Source organism: Amphiura filiformis, chromosome 8 (assembly GCF_039555335.1).
Source record: "Amphiura filiformis chromosome 8, Afil_fr2py, whole genome shotgun sequence".
Taxonomy (NCBI): domain Eukaryota; kingdom Metazoa; phylum Echinodermata; class Ophiuroidea; order Amphilepidida; family Amphiuridae; genus Amphiura; species Amphiura filiformis.
The window spans coordinates 27,324,419-27,342,142 of NC_092635.1; positions in this window are offsets into that span (position 1 = coordinate 27,324,419).

Below are 17,724 nucleotides of genomic sequence, written 5' to 3' on the forward strand. Positions count from 1 at the left end.
GTTTTATTTAAAAGGTGGCCTATGGGTGCCAAAATCGCCCCCTCCCCTTCTTGGCTAGCCAAAAATTGCTTGCCCCCCCTTCAGCTCCTGCTTCCCCCCATGGCTTGTGATTTAATCTTGCATAACCCAAATACACCTATTTATTTGATACATGGGCGTTTTATCGTCATTCGTGTTGGACACTCTGAGTTTAATATTATGAGAGTTTTAAAACTCTTTTACACATTTCCACTCTGTAATTTTGAGAAATACTAGAAAGAAATCAAATTCAACAAGAAATGTCTTTAAAAAGACAACACCATGGATGAAATTCATGTTTGATAATTTTACATTGACAAGTACTTGGAATGCTAGTAATTTTTTGTGTGTAGCACATGCACAACTAACCGGGTTGGAAATGTTGTTCTTGTTACCACGAATACCACCAATGACATACTATAAGCTAAATTGAAAAATGTGTGCTAAATAGGTCGACATTTAATTTATACTTAATTTATACTTGTACAAACAAAGGGATCAATGGCAATCACATCCACCGAGTTTCGCATCAATCCAACAATCTATATTCAGACGACTTTGTGATTACGTTTTATGATATGACTTTGAACATTCGGACAAACCAACAATATATATTCCACCTCAGGCTCAGATGATCTTTAACAATTATAATCAAAAAGACTGATTACTCAATCCCAGGGGTTCCCTGGCTCAATTCAATCTTTATTTTCTGAATGTGTTGATTATAATTGTTACTACTAACTGCCCAGTTGCTCTACCAAAATGTATAAAACCAAAGCAACTATCTACCCCAATTACTGGTATTTAACCCCCCCCCCCCTAGTGTCACTCCCAACATCAATTAGTGATGGCATAAACTAACCCTAGTTAACAGTGCAGGTGCCTGGGCACCTTATACCCAGCTTGGTTCCTGTCTGGTCATATAATTGCTCATTATAATTGTTGAATTAGTGGTCACTTGTTGACAGCTTATCAGTAGCCTGGATCAGCAGGGGTGCATTTATATCATTTTTCATAGAGCAATTGTTCAAAATATTTAATGTCAAATGGTTCCTAAAAACCTTATTTGTGAATGGATTTTTATCGTTAACACAACCAAATGTATGTTTAATATATCAATTATTCCATTAACAGCAATTTCCTAAGTTTCCATCCATAAATAATCACAGAGTATCATCTGTTTACAAAATAAGTGTTTATTTTCAGATTTCCAATTAACCATTATCAGTATAGCTGGTAGGGTGACCTTGCTAATAGTTATAGTCAGAAACAGGTATTTTGTCCTGTAGTCCCTGGCAACCCAGTCTGCTTGTGGTTCACTCGCAAACATACACGACGGAAACCGGCTGTGAAGGAGCCTAATGCACGTAAACAACTTCCTTATAACATGTATAATAAAATCCGAATTTGAGTATAATAAAGAAAGTCATGCATATGCAAAATGAAGCAATTACCTATTGCTAACTTGGTAAAATGCATACTCGTAGCCCAATCTTGTACATCATAGCACCCAGTTTTGGTTTGTGGTTTCGAAATGTTGCAATTAAACATTAGTTCTTTCAAATATGAAACGCTAAAACCTAAATCTAGAACAAACAATCATATATTTAGAAAGATATAGCAAACTTTCCATGATAGAGATTGGACCCAAGACAAAGTACACCCAAAATTAAGTACGCAAATAACGTAAACATTTATTTAAAACGGGTCCACCAATGGGGGGGCGTCCTCGGTTTGAAACTAAGACCAGGATGAGGTAAATGATGCAAATATCACAGCTTATCATATAAGATCGCATATAAGATAGGTCCCCATAGGAGGTATAGGACGGGTCACAGTTGGATAGTAAGTTGTCTGGTGTGTCTGTGTGAGGTCCACGGTGTGTCGATTAAAAACGGGTGTGTGAGTCCTCGGTTTGAACGTATCAAACGTGTGGGGGGGTGTGTGTGTGTGTGGTCCACGGTATGTCGATTAAGACGGGTGTGTGAGTCCGCGGTTATGCAGAATGAGGTCCACATTTCCTGCCTACCGCAAGTGGGGGTGGGGTGGGTGGGGGGGTGTGTGTGTGTCGGAGAGACCAACTGTGAATTCCCATTCCAAGCTGTAGCAAAAAAGGTTTTTTTTTTTTTCATTTCAAGACATAGATTAAAAATCAACAACAACAACAACAAAACACATTTCTCGTTTGACTTTTTTGACCTGCTACAGGAAACAAACATGTTTTTTTTGTGTGTGTGCGTTTTTGTGGCCTTATGTTAAATAAAATATTCTGATGTTTTTTTAATATAAACATAGCTATGGAAGTAATTGCAAGTAATGCCCTAGTTCTAATAACCCACCCACTGTTCCATTTACACCAAACGCATACTATATGTATGTTACTGACTACTCACAACAGATAAGTTTTCTGAATTACATACTATACCTTTGTCTTGAGCTCACTCCATTTACCCCATATGACTTGAATCACTACTTGATATAATTCATGTCTATGAAAGCTTGTATGGCCACAGTTGTGGGAAGTTATACTTTAGTGGCGGTCACCCGTGTTTCGCAGCGGTCACCCGTCTTTCGCGGTCACCGTCTTTCGCGGTCACTGTCTTTTGCAGTACTGATATTATATATATATTTTAAATGTTCTACTTTTAATGTGATTAGTGATGTGAGAGGATATTGTCATAATTATAATTGAGAAGGTCAGGTGCAATTTCAATGTACACCCCATTTTGAAAGTTGTTGTTGAATTTCACCTGATGCAGTGCAATGTGAAGTGCAGTCTCAGAACAATCAAAATAAATTTACAATTTTGTAGGATTAAGGGCTGGGGTATGAACGTTTGGACAGTATTTATTTTGGGACATTCAGCACATCAGACATATCAATTGCATTCTGAATACGAAGAATGTCATTCTGATATCAAATAATTTTGATTTTTTGAAATTCGTAATTTAATACACATTTTATGGCAAATCATTAAAATTGATATTTTTGATATTTAACAGTACTTGAAGTAAACTTTATAAATCTGATGATTTATACTTAAAGTGTATGTAGGTGGGATGAAAAGCCGACGATCAATTGAAAATTTTGACCTTTCATATTGAAGATATGGATTTTTTCCCAAAACACTAAAAAAAATTAGGTCTTTTTGGGAAAAAAATCCATATCTTCAATATGAAAGTTCAAAATTTTCCATTGACCGTCGGCTTTTCCTCCCTGCTACATACACTTTAAGAATATATCATTAGATTTATATAATTTCCTTCGAGGACTGTTATATATCAAAATTTGAAAAATATCAAATTTTTATAATTTGTCATAAAATTTGTATTATATCGTGATTTTCAAAAATGAAAATTATTTGATATCAGAAAGACATGCTTCGTATACAGAATGCAATTCGATAGGTCTGAGGTGCTCTCATGTCCCACAAAAAATACTGTCGAAACGCAATAAACGCTCATTTTAGATCCCTTAAGTTCAACATGGGCCTAAATAATTTAATTACTGCACTCTCTCTTAGTTGAATAAACTTAGGCCTTCAACTTAAGACATTCAAATCATGATTAGCCTCAACAGACTTGCACCTGCATTGATGAAAAGTCACCCAATTTTTTTCTTAACCATCTGTTTCTATGGGGCAGGAAATTGTCGAAGTCTCAGGGAAAATCTTCAAATGTCGCCCGTTTGTGCTACCAAACCACAGGTTTTGTAACCGTGATTTGTCCTTCAACACAAAAGCATCAAACACTTGAACTAATCAAGAAACAATCACCCTACTGTTGACAATAGGTTCTTCATAAAAAAAACAGTCACCCTTTGAACACTGAATACAGGCTAATGTTGACAAAATAGTTGAATAATTTAAATATGTTAATTACTTATGAGTTTCTCCTGTGATGTAATAGTTGATGCATCATGCAGTGACCGGAGTATGAGACAAAAAAGTAGTATGCGAGTGAAAAATACAGGATGTCCCAGAATGATTTATACCGTGTTTGAACAAAATATCAAAAATATATAGTCAACAGTGTATCTAATCTTAAGTGCAATACAATGCCAATACATATCTCCTACTTATTCTGTGACTTTCATGGAAATAGCTTGATTCGTTTTGGCGTGACATTGATATTACTGAAAATGGACGAAAACTGCATGTGTGTAATTTACAGTGCAAAGGCATCATGGATGATGGATCCTTTTTCACCATCGTCCAGCTGCACTGTGCAATATATTGGAGAAATCCCACATTCTTTTATAGGAAATACACCAAATTTGGGACAGATGTAGAGCTTACAATGCTAAATAATTCTTGATATGGGATTAAGTGAAACATTTCAATATGACATCAGATATTTAGGTTGAAAAACAATACTTTTTATATGATTTTTACCACAGTTTTTACCCAAAATTGTCATTATTACAGAGGATATAACTTCCTCAAGGATCCTCCGCAGTAAATTTTAATCTTCTTCATTACGTAGCTGTGGGTTTGCCAATATACTGTGGACATAAATGCATGCTGTGACACTAAGGAGTAGGATGAACCTTCTCTACACTTTTATGAAAAATCCATCTCTGCCTTGGCATTTCAAATGATGAAACTCACACACCGCAATTGCCTTCAAAACTGCCGCCAAAGAAAGAATAGTTTAAGGTCACTCAAGCGTAGCAAATCCTTTATTCCATACAAGGATTTCTTCGTAACATCATAGATAAATGATAGATATTGACTATTTATTAGAAGTAAGAACAGGACACAGCAAATATACTGAATAACATTTTCCAAATAACTTTGTGCTGAACGGTTAATAATTTTATAGATTTTAAAAATAGGTTGCTTTGTCAAAACTTGGAATTCACCATTTTTACGCAATCCTCTTTAACTTCTACTAGAAACGTCCAATCTAAAAAATCCGAGAAAGCCAAATATATGCAGAACTTAAAATGCAAACAATATGACCAATAGAAATGCCGTTCATACCTAAAAAATTTCATCTTTCCCGGTATAAATCATTCTGGGACACCCTGTGTGACATTTGATGAGACAAAAAAGTAGTATGCGAGTGAAAAATATGACAACCTTATTTTAGTCCGAAAGGCCCTTTCAGTACTTTTTAAACTAATTAACTTCAAATGAGCAAAATGTGATAAATTATAGAATTGGATAACTGCTCTCTTTATATAAAAACTACAGCTGAAACTTCTAAAATTTAATCTGTACTGGTTCTTATAAATGGCGACCTCAGGTTAGTAGCAAAATACAAAAAGGAGAAAACAATCACTCAACATGGGTTTTTAGATGGCACACATTTAAAAAAAACATGCATGGTACACGTTTTTGAACCATTTTGGATGTACAAATTTACATGTACAATAGGTTAAATTTACAATTCATAGAAGGTTTGTTTTTTGTTTAATATATTACACTAAAATGTTTACTCCAAAACATCTTCGATTTCTTTAAATACTTACTTATTATGTATTATATTAAGTGAATCCTCACGGCCCTCTACACTGTACGCGAAAGCATTAGGTAGGCCTACCTTTAATAAACCTTTCTTTGTAAAATACAATGTACATGATGCTTTTGATATATAAAAGAAAAGACATGAAGGTGCGTTCTTCTTTCGTGTAAAAGAGTGCTCAAAAAGAAATTACGATATTTAATATGTACAAAATCAAAATGCTATAGGTACCACGTTCAGTTGATGGACCTTTCTGAATTTTAGCCATTTGAATATTTGCTTAGTTTTTAGTAAAATTTGTGTAAAATCTCAAGATCTATTTTTCAACCCCCAGTCCCAACTCACATCGGTTTTCACCTTTCAGAAAGATTGTTTTTGGCCCTAATTAAAAAAAAATATTGGCCAAATATTAAAATTGAACTTTTATTGTCAGATAAGTCCAGGTAAAGTATAATCATTTAAGTCCAGGTAAAGGATTATTATGTCTTAATTTAACTTTTTTCAATATTTGACAATGCGACAATATTTAAGTGAAAAATCAGGATTTGAAATTTAAATACTTCTAATATTGTTAGACCCAACAAATTTTCAATTTCCACTTGAAGAACCAGTAAAAACACTAAATTCTTTACAAATTAGATCGCTTACCGCCATTATTTTCTAATAAAAATTCCTTTAAAAAGGAATGTGGCGCCCAATGTGAGCTGGACGGGATATGGTGAATTCCATGGTGATTAGATTTGGTATTATAATGATTTTTTTAGGGAAGAGTAGAAGATGATCAAATACGAGAGAAATGCTTCATGGAATGAAGCTTTCGTGTCAATTTGCGATTATGTGGGGTGGGAGTTCTGTTTTGGGGGCCGTTGTAGTGAGGATATTGCTTTGGATATTGAATATTGTTGAATTTCGTTATCAGGGCCTAGGGTATATGATGGATAACTAGAAGACACAAATAAGTAAGCTTCCCCTAGTCATCTATACACTCATTCTTGTCACACGACGAATTTCGACAAAGTCATGTAAACGTAATTTCGTTTTTCACCCGACCTCCGTCCAGAAACAATCCTGAAATGTTGAAAACTTGGGGTCGGCGCACTCATGCCAGTTTATAAGGTATAGGCTACTCTGTGTCTTTTGTAGCCAACCATGTGGCTAAGAGAGGCTAGGAAATACTTAAACTAATACAAAACAATCATACCCTCCTTTCATATCAAACAATACCAAGAAATTGACAGGCCTGTTAAATCAAGGGTAAGATCGATCGTTATTCTTCATGAAACAGGCACAGCCCATTTTTATGTTATTAATTCTGCTAAAAATTAATTAATAAATAACAAAATTACGTCATAATTATGACTTTAAGTCGGCCATAGAACTCTATTTTAAACAGACAAAATAGCCATTGGGGTTTCTTTCACTTTACCTTGCTAGGAACCCATCCCAGCATATTACAATAAATATTATTTTTGCAAATAAACTTCTGACCTTCAACACAGTCATGTCTTCCAAATTTATTCCTTTCTCTGCTGACCAGGGTTGATTTTCGTTAATTAATGTTTTGTTTTTTATCAGAGATAGTCACCACAAAGATACTGAGCTGTATTCAAGCACATAAACCATTAGTGATTTCATGTTTGGTCAGTGGTTGTTTTGGTCAACTATAATTAATTGGTGTTTGTTTAAGGATTAGGTGCACTGTGTGCAATCACTATATTATCAATAACCTCAATTAAACAATCATAGTGCAAAATTTGACCTTAATTCGCAAAGTATGAGTTTTTGTACTCACATTTTCAAAGGTCATTCAATGAATGCACAAATGTATTGGGGTTAAAGAACTGTGCCCTGATAGATGAGCATGTTGTAGATTCTTCACACTGTAAACAACTAGTTCATGTGCAAACATGTTCAAAACATACATAATTAGAATGGTCAAATGTCACCGTCTATCGGGTTCTAAGAGGCGGTAAACTGGTTTAAACCATACAAAGGTCACGGGTTATTTGGTGTTTTTATAAGTCCATTAATTTTGTATTTTAAACAAAGAATATACACACATCATTTTATCCCGTGCATATCAGAAAACAATAATAAAATAAAATCCTAGCATATTGTGGTTTTATTTCTGAGCTGGGCATAATTTTAGCAAAACAATTAAGGAGTAAATCTAGCAAGACTGAAATTAGAAGATTTCACAAAGTACATACCTATATGTGGCCCCTCCGTAGAGGGCGCCACAAAAAGCTGTAGATTGTCGGGTACCATGATTTTTTAGATCGTCCCATCAATTTTATTTAGTGCAATTGGCACGGGAGGGTGGCAATGGCAACCCCAATAACAGAAAATTTTCACAGAAAAATGTGGACGGCAAAGAGTAAAGTGTCATTAAAATGACTAAAAATGGGTCAAAAATGGACAATTGGGGACAAAAATTTGGCTTTGCCCCTCCACAGTAATTATAAAAGGCTGCGCCCCTGATTGAAGGCATCGCTGTGGTGCAAATCACGCATTAAGTTTTAAATTCTTATCTTTGGGCCTTCGTCAGGTCAAGCGGCAACACCCCCCCCCCCCCAGTGACGTAACTGGTAACTGGGGGGGCAACGTGCCACCCTTAGGGGAGCGCCAAATTGACTAATTCAGCATCGATTCTGCGCCCATCCAAGCGATGAAACTCAAAATTTTCGAGCGCTTCGCGCGCATTTCAGCACAAAATCAATTGAAAGAACATTTTAAGACCGATATTCAACTTCTAGTAATCAAAATTAATTAGTAGTAGGCCTTATTTGTCCACGCGCGGACGCTACCAACCCTAGTTACGCCACTGCCCCCCTACCCCCCCAAAAAAAAAAAAAAAAAAAAGGTCCAATTTTGCTATTTTTCCAATAAACGGTCCAGAAGTGGGAGAACAAATTTAAAAAAGGGGATAAGACATTTACACAGACTAGGGCAATTTGTAGAGGGATATGGGTGCACAAATCTGCCCAAGTATATACAGTTATCATTTGAAAGTCCGCTTTTTGGAATTCCTGCACCCCCCCAAAAAAAAAAAAAAAATTCTGCGTATGTATGGGCCTTCATTAACTTGTACAGGCTCAAACTCAACTTCAGTTCAATTACACAATATTTTACGGTTATTTTTGTTTGTTTGTTGGAAAATGAACCAAATTTTCAGGGGCTATTCAGGCCATTTAGAAGGTCTAGAACTTATTTTTTTTTTCTAACAAATACTACATGTATGCACATGATTTTTTCCATAATCTGATTGCATTTACCTTTGTCTTCCATATCTAAATGTTAACACTATCATGACAGCTCATGCCGGTATTTAACTTTGTTACTTTTGAAGAGATGATGATTAATAGTAATTCAAAAACTGCCCAAATAAAGTGATCCTTCCTGCATTCTGTTAAATAAAAAATTCTATTGAGATAAATATTAAACATGTACATGTAGGCCTAGTTTGTCGCCGTAAAAATTGAGTCTGAAATGCATTATCCTAATTTGAATATGTCTGCAAATAAGTAAAGTTTATAGGCCACCTTATAGGCCTACGCACATAATACCAAGATTCCCCAAAACAAAACGGGACTTTGCATGAAGTCAGTCATAACACAACAACAACACTAAAAGTATACATTAACAATTTTCATTAAAAGCATCTCATTACTCATACTTTCATGTGCTGCTAAAAGTGTTATTTTTTAATGTACACAACTATTTTTTATAATGATGTACGCAACTACTTTCTTTTTAGGCTTGGGTCTAATATTTTAGAAGTACGTGCATTTCTCATTCACTGAGTGTACCATATAATATTATATGATATCACTATGTTCTTTGTAGATTTGTAAATTATTAATTACTAATGCCTAATTATTTCATTTATAAAATATGAGTATTTGTAACGTTATGACACTTTTATTCATGTTCAAGTTTATTTAAAATATTTTATTCAATAAATACGTATTCTAAGTATTTAATAAACTTTGGTTTATATACTGTGTCACAGTATTAATAGCAGAGCCCTACACTGGGAAGTAGAGGTATTCGGAGTCTATGTTCAAATCTACCACTAAATATTACAAAGGTCAAATAGGGCGAGCTAGGGGCAAGAGGCTAACATGCTTAATGGCTTTTACAGAATTCGTGTACTGCCATTAAAGGCGCTCTGGCCTGGTTGGAGTATACTAGTATTATTAAACACACTCTATAGTGTTTTTTTTTTTATAATAGCAGTGAATAATGTGAGTTTTAAATATATAGGACTTCTGTATGTACAATGTATTTAAATTATTTACTTTATTAAAATACTAGAGTAGTGTTTAATACTAAATAAATACAACAAGTGGCAAAATCAAACATTCGCTTACCAAAAAATCAGCCATCTGTTTAAACATGTTAAACATCTTTTAGTTTTATATTGTTAATATAATTATTCAATATTTATAATATCTAGGTGTAATGACACAATGTGTATACAATTTTCCATAAAACAGTGAAAAATTCTGCTCGTTTTATAAAAGTTGATAGACACAATCCGGGGACACTTTCAAATAGTATGTTTGATGTAAATTTCTGGTTCAGGAAATGTGTCAATTTGAACATAAACTATTTCTTATTTGTAAATGTGTTTATCTCGCATGAAAATTGTAGGCCTATACTTCCCTAATGTATAAAAAGGTCCAACCTTAATGCCTTTTTTGCACAAGACATCTTTTCGATTTTGTTTATTTGTTTCTTGTGCAATAAACATATTAAAATAAAATTTAAAACAAATTACGTTAAAAATGAATTTGGAATTCCAGACTTTTTCCCCCCAAAAAAGTTTGCACTCTATAGGGGTTCTGGTGGAATATGCCTGGAATTCCAGATATTTTTTCCAAAACGAATTTGGAATTCCAGACTTTTTTTCAAAAAAATAATTTGCCCTCTATAGGGTTTTGGTGGAAAGTGCCGGGAATTCCATACTTTTTGCGGAGATTGTGTCTGGAATTCCAGATATTTTTTCCAAAACGAATTTGGAATTCCATACTTTTTTTCAAAAAATAATTTGCCCTCTATAGGGTTTTGGAGGAATGTGCCGGGAATTCCATACTTTTTGCGGAGATTTGGTCTGGAATTCCAGATATTTTTTCCAAAACAAATTTGGAATTCCAGATTTTTTTTCAAAAAAACATTTGCCCTCTATAAGGGGGGGTCTTTTATTATCTGGAATAGCCCAATGAAAGACAGAGATAAAAATACTTTATCGCGTCTGACTCTGACGTCACTGTCAATCAAATTCCCTACGATCCGTGATTGGTTAATAGCGCGTAAAAGGAAGGCCGATTTATCTGGTGCCGATCGGAGAAAGGAATAGCAGAAAATGGCGAAAATTACGTACTTTTAAAAGGCAATAAGCAACTTTTCTAGGCATTGTTGACATGGTGCCTTCGGGAAAGAAAGTTTCCTACTATTATCAAATGCAGCAAACCTTTGACGAGCGCGACTACCGCGATGTTGCAAATTCTGAGCTAACAACACGTACGGCGCACAGTTCATTCATAAATTTCCACTCGGCAACAGCAGATTGCCTCAGCAGCCAATCAGAGACAAGTACGCCCAACGCAGTAAATACCCGATGTATACTTAAAATACGCGCTCGTCAAAGGTTTACTGAATTTGATTATAGCGACCTAACTTTTTGAGATGGTTTGTATGTTTGAAGGTGCAAAATTAGCAATAACGCGCCCGTTTATAACGCCACGTTCAGCAAGTAATCATTACGACACTTGTAAACAAACCCTGCTCCAGATGACGTCAGACGCGATAGAGTCTTTTTTTTTTTTATCTCTGTCTTTCATTAGGAAACTTTATATCGAATTTTAATTGTGATGTTTAGAGTGTGATTTCAGGCAATACGCCAGTGACCACTCGCCTTTGTTATGATCATGTATTTAAATGAGGCTCATGAATAAGTAAGTAGCTGTTGTGCAAGGCGTGTGCGTTTTATATGCATAGTTTGGCTATGAATCAATATATCCTAAATCATAAAATATTGAGAAATTCATTGATGATCATTATTATAACAATAAAGCGATAGAAAAATAGCAGCTCGTTGGGTGAAAAAGTAAGAATTTTGGTCATTTTCTAACAGCAAATAATGGTGATGTTAAAAGATTCCAAGTATTATTATAATTTTCTCTTTTTTCCAAAATTAATGAGTGATAATGCTGTATTAATGTTTCGTCCACATTGATTAGAAATATGGTAATGACTTGTGACTGTAACCGTAAGTTACCACATTTAACTCGTCGCATGTGCCATTTATTTTAGCTTGCGACTCACACCTCACACACAACATAGGCCTACTTATTTACAGTGAATAAGTATAATCTAATTTCACGCATTCCTACACCTCACAGCCATAGCTGCAACCATGGCCAAAATGTGTTGGGACACTTATGGAAAACGTACACTATAGTATGACCTTATTTCCGTTATTATTAACGTGATAAAGTGGAGGTTTCTTTGGTGTCAAGCCTAAACACTTTCCTAACACCCCAACCCTCCCCTTCCCCACCAATCAATGTTGGGTGCCACAAGGCTCGTGTGACCAAAAAGTCGAATTCAACATTGATCGGGGGAGTGGGGGGCTTATTTACATTACCCTATCAAACCGTCCCAACACTTATGGCCAGCATTGTCTCTAAGGTACAAAAAATCTAATTTTAAAATGTGTGTTTTGGCCCATATCTCCTCAACCATAGCTTGGATTTTCATCAAATTTTACATGAAAACGGAGAAACTATTTATCTTTTCACTTATATAAAATTATTGCATTTTCCTCATGTGATTTAGGGATACGGTCACGTTTTATACGCAATATCATGTATTTTACAGTGCGTTCTGAACATTATTAGCCTATGCCAACTACGTATTTTGCGTTTTATTTTGAAAGAGTAGTGATTTAATCACCAGAAATACATGATATTTGTTGACAGGAATTGATTGAAGTCTTTTAAAAGAGTGATTTTGGGAAAAAAATACTTAAAATTAAAAAAAAGCTAATTTTAGAAGAAAAAAAACAAAACTTTAATCATTTTCATCGTTTGCATCAAAAACGTATGTGGTATTTGCAACGAGTATATCGTGTAAATATAATCATAGTCGGCAGGAGTAGGCTTAAATTACATTTTATGACTGAAATTTATTAAAGCGCTTTCAAAGAAACTTATAGTAAGTATAGAAAGTAAAATATAGGTAGACATACAGAAAAAAAAGAAGGACGGACATTGGCAAAAATTAATAGAACGACGAATATAATATGATGAAGGATAATGTAAAACGGAAAATAACGGTAACAGAAAAGAAAAAGAATTCTAAATAAATTCAGGGGCTCGAACCCGTGTCCACTGCGCCTGTGGCGATGCCGTATCCATTGCCCACAGAGCTGTTTTACCCCGGCTTAAACTATAATATAATGCTATTCAACATGCATGTATATAAATATACGCTCTACACGATATACAAATCCGTAAAAGTACATTTTTTGGCATTTTTTCATTAACTGAATATTTATCATATAGCAGGTGTTGGCTGACATTATATTCCACATTTAGTTCAGTTTTGTCCGGGATAAATGCTCTGTGGGACAAAATCGGACGGTATACACAGTCTTTAAAGTAAAAGCCCCTGAATTTTAATATATCTTTTTCTTTTCTTTTTGTTATCGTTCGTTTTGTCAAATCATTACCCCGGCATCATATGATATTCGTCGTTCTATTAATTTTTCGCCAATGTCCGTCCTTCTTTTTTTTTCTGTATTTTGTTGCTTCATTTGTGGTAGACTGCGGTAAATTGGGAAAACAAGTGTGCATGGGTTCGATTCCTTTATTTGTTTTTTGATCACGAGATGTTGTGATAACTTTTATTTTCTTCTATAGCTGTAATGTAACATTTTAATTGGTGGAAACAATAATTTTCCATTTTAAAACCCAAGTTTTTGACAGTTAAAGTGACGAATAGTGAACTTAGACAGGGCCAAAATATCGTTTTAAGACATTTTAAGTGACCAGTCCCTAAATTTCAAATGTAGCCATCCAAAAAATTTTTGGTAAAGCCACATGATAAGATCTCTAACTGCTCCAAATTTGGTGTCAATATCATATTTACTTTTTGAGTTATAAGCAAAAAACTGAAATTAGATGATTTTTTTTCAACTTTTCAAATACAACCATGGCCAAAATGTGTTGGGACACTTATGGAAAACGTACACTATAGTATGACCTTATTTCCGTTATTATTAACGTGATAAAGTGGAGGTTTCTTTGGTGTCAAGCCTAAACACTTTCCTAACACCCCAACCCTCCCCCTTCCCCACCAATCAATGTTGGGTGCCACAAGGCTCGTGTGACCAAAAAAGTCGAATTCAACATTGATCGGGGGAGTGGGGGGCTTATTTACATTACCCTATCAAACCGTCCCAACACTTATGGCCAGCATTGTCTCTAAGGTACAAAAAATCTAATTTTAAAATGTGTGTTTTGGCCCATATCTCCTCAACCATAGCTTGGATTTTCATCAAATTTTACATGAAAACGGAGAAACTATTTATCTTTTCACTTATATAAAAATTATTGCATTTTCCTCATGTGATTTAGGGATACGGTCACGTTTTATACGCAATATCATGTATTTTACAGTGCGTTCTGAACATTATTAGCCTATGCCAACTACGTATTTTGCGTTTTATTTTGAAAGAGTAGTGATTTAATCACCAGAAATACATGATATTTGTTGACAGGAATTGATTGAAGTCTTTTAAAAGAGTGATTTTGGGAAAAAAATACTTAAAATTAAAAAAAAAGCTAATTTTTAGAAGAAAAAAAACAAAACTTTAATCATTTTCATCGTTTGCATCAAAAAACGTATGTGGTATTTGCAACGAGTATATCGTGTAAATATAATCATAGTCGGCAGGAGTAGGCTTAAATTACATTTTATGACTGAAATTTATTAAAGCGCTTTCAAAGAAACTTATAGTAAGTATAGAAAGTAAAATATAGGTAGACATACAGAAAAAAGAAGGACGGACATTGGCAAAATTAATAGAACGACGAATATAATATGATGAAGGATATTGTAAAATAATAACAAAAAAGAAAAAAAAGAAATCTAAATAAATTCAGACTCGAACCCGTGTCCACTGCGCCTGAAGATGCCGTATCCATTGCGCCACAGAGCTGTGTAACTAACAAAAACTATAATATAATGCTATTCAACATGCATGTATATAAATATACGCTCTACACACGATATACAGTCCAAAAAAATACATTTTTACGGCATTTGTTTCATTAACTGAATATTTATCATATAGCAGGTGTTGGCTGACATTGTGCTCCACATTTAGTTCAGTTTTTGTCCGGGATAAATGACTACGGGACAAAATCGGACGGTATAACGTATAAATGCTATTCAACATGCATAAAGAGTAAAGAATTTTAATATAATAATACTTTCGTTGTCTTTTTACAAACGTGTATATCGTTCGTTTTGTCCCAAAATCATTTTACCCCGGCCCAAAACTGAAATATATGTGAGCACAAATGTCAGCCAACACCTGCTATATGATAAATATTCAGTTAATGAAACAAATGCCGTAAAAGTGTGATTTGTTTGACTGTTTATCGTCCGTAGAGCGTATATTTATATACATGCATCTTGAATAGCATTATATTACAGTTTAAGCCTGTTAAAGTAATACAGCTCTGTGGTGCAATGGATACGGCATCTGCCACAGGCACAGTGGACACGGGTTCGAGCCCCTGAATTTATTTATATATCTTTTTCTTTTCTTTTTTGTTATTATTTTACAATATCCTTCATCATATCATATTCGTCGTTCTATTAATTTTGCCAATGTCCGTCCTTCTTTTTTTTGTATTTTGTTGCTTCATTTGTGGTAGACTGCGGTAAATTGGGAAAACAAGTGTGCATGGGTTCGATTCCTTTATTTGTTTTTTGATCACGAGATGTTGTGATAACTTTTATTTTCTTCTATAGCTGTAATGTAACATTTTAATTGGTGGAAACAATAATTTTCCATTTTAAAACCCAAGTTTTTGACAGTTAAAGTGACGAATAGTGAACTTAGACAGGGCCAAAATATCGTTTTAAGACATTTTAAGTGACCAGTCCCTAAATTTCAAATGTAGCCATCCAAAAATTTTTTGGTAAAGCCACATGATAAGATCTCTAACTGCTCCAAATTTGGTGTCAATATCATATTTACTTTTTGAGTTATAAGCAAAAACTGAAATTAGATGATTTTTTTCAACTTTTCAAATACAACCATGGCCAAAATGTGTTGGGACACTTATGGAAAACGTACACTATAGTATGACCTTATTTCCGTTATTATTAACGTGATAAAGTGGAGGTTTCTTTGGTGTCAAGCCTAAACACTTTCCTAACACCCCAACCCTCCTCCTTCCCCACCAATCAATGTTGGGTGCCACAAGGCTCGTGTGACCAAAAAGTCGAATTCAACATTGATCGGGGAGTGGGGGCTTATTTACATTACCCTATCAAACCGTCCCAACACTTATGGCCAGCATTGTCTCTAAGGTACAAAAAATCTAATTTTAAAATGTGTGTTTTGGCCCATATCTCCTCAACCATAGCTTGGATTTTCATCAAATTTTACATGAAAACGGAGAAACTATTTATCTTTTCACTTATATAAAAATTATTGCATTTTCCTCATGTGATTTAGGGATACGGTCACGTTTTATACGCAATATCATGTATTTTACAGTGCGTTCTGAACATTATTAGCCTATGCCAACTACGTATTTTGCGTTTTATTTTGAAAGAGTAGTGATTTAATCACCAGAAATACATGATATTTGTTGACAGGAATTGATTGAAGTCTTTTAAAAGAGTGATTTTGGAAAAAAAATAATTAAAATTAAAAAAAAAGCTAATTTTTAGAAGAAAAAAACAAAACTTTAATCATTTTCATCGTTTGCATCAAAAACGTATGTGGTATTTGCAACGAGTATATCGTGTAAATATAATCATAGTCGGCAGGAGTAGGCTTAAATTACATTTTATGACTGAAATTTATTAAAGCGCTTTCAAAGAAACTTATAGTAAGTATAGAAAGTAAAATATAGGTAACATACAGAAAAAAAAGAAGGACGGACATTGGCAAAATTAATAGAACGACGAATATAATATGATGAAGGATATTGTAAAATAATAACAAAAAGAAAAGAAAAAGAAATCTAAATAAATTCAGGGCTCGAACCCGTGTCCACTGCGCCTGTGTATTCAGATGCCGTATCCATTGCGGCATTTGTTTCATTAACTGAATACAGAGCTGTGTAACATTTAGTCAACAGGACAAAATCGCTAAAACTTTAATATAATATAATATTTCTTTTTCTTTTTACAAACGTGTATATCGTTCGTTTTTTGTCCCAAAATCATTTTACCACGGCCCAAAACTGAAATATATGTGGAGCACAAATGTCAGCCAACACCTGCTATATGATAAATATTCAGTTAATGAAACAAATGCCGTAAAAGTGTGATTTGTTTGACTGTTTATCGTCCGTAGAGCGTATATTTATCTACATGCATCTTGAATAGCATTATATTACAGTTTAAGCCTGTTAAAGTAATAAAGCTTGTGGTGCAATGGATAATATTGCCACAGGCACAGTGGACACGGGTTCGAGCCCCTGAATTTATTTATATATCTTTTTCTTTCTTTTTTGTTATTATTTTACAATATCCTTCATCATATCATATTCGTCGTTCTATTAATTTTTGCCAATGTCCGTCCTTCTTTTTTTCTGTATTTTGTTGCTTCATTTGTGGTAGACTGCGGTAAATTGGGAAAACAAGTGTGCATGGGTTCGATTCCTTTATTTGTTTTTGATCACGAGATGTTGTGATAACTTTTATTTTCTTCTATAGCTGTAATGTAACATTTTAATTGGTGGAAACAATAATTTTCCATTTTAAAACCCAAGTTTTTGACAGTTAAAGTGACGAATAGTGAACTTAGACAGGGCCAAAATATCGTTTTAAGACATTTTAAGTGACCAGTCCCTAAATTTCAAATGTAGCCATCCAAAAATTTTTGGTAAAGCCACATGATAAGATCTCTAACTGCTCCAAATTTGGTGTCAATATCATATTTACTTTTTGAGTTATAAGCAAAAAACTGAAATTAGATGAT